The following is a 767-nucleotide window of genomic DNA, read 5'->3' as shown; positions in this document are numbered from 1 at the left end:
GTTATATATTTAAAACAAAAATATTTATATATATATTTCTTAAATATCCTAATATTTGTAAGTATATATATAATATTTATGATTTTAAATACATATATATATATATTTAAAACAAAAATATTTATATATATTTTAAATATTATATATATTTTAAATAAAAATATTTATTATCTGCTTTTGTGATTTTAAAACTTCATAATAACATGATATACAGAAAATATTTATATAATATTGAAATGTTTATCATAAATCATATTAATAAATATATATTTAAATATATTTGGAAATTGACATTCATTTATTTATGAAAATATTCCCAAAATTTATTGTGAGTTATTATTTTTAAATCTTGACGTATGAAGATGAATTATTCTTACAGATAAATTTATGTCAGCTATATCAATCAACTTATATTTTATCATCTCCTTTAGTTATTTGATATGTACTTTAATCTTTTATTAGAAATTATTTTCAAATAATTTATACCAAAGAATTAAAAGAAAAAAATTTAGAAAATATGTTATTATGTAGAAGCAAAAAATTTTAAAAAAATAATAATACTGATTAAAAATGATTTCAATCAAAAATTTATTAAAGATAATTTGTACTATGTATGATTCATTAATTTTCTAACCTCTTTATACATTTCTATAGATTTCTTTTCTATTTTATATATTTTATATCTTCTATTTTATATATCTTTTATTTTTATTTATTAAAGAAAAAAAATTCTAAATTATTCGCAAAATTCGCAAAAACAGTTTAAA

At 14.1% G+C, this 767-nt stretch overlaps 1 protein-coding gene across 10 annotated transcripts in view; it reads right to left on the bottom strand.

Moving 5' to 3' along the window:
* The window catches only part of LOC102677825 (collagen alpha-2(IX) chain-like), a 342768-nt gene that overhangs the window by 267918 nt on the left and 74083 nt on the right, over positions 1-767 (bottom strand). The gene's annotated exons all lie outside the window — the stretch shown is intronic.

Source organism: Apis dorsata, unplaced genomic scaffold (assembly GCF_000469605.1).
Source record: "Apis dorsata unplaced genomic scaffold, Apis dorsata 1.3 scaffold_1204, whole genome shotgun sequence".
Classification (NCBI taxonomy): Eukaryota; Metazoa; Arthropoda; class Insecta; order Hymenoptera; family Apidae; genus Apis; species Apis dorsata.
This window is presented reverse-complemented; position numbering and strand designations above follow the sequence as displayed.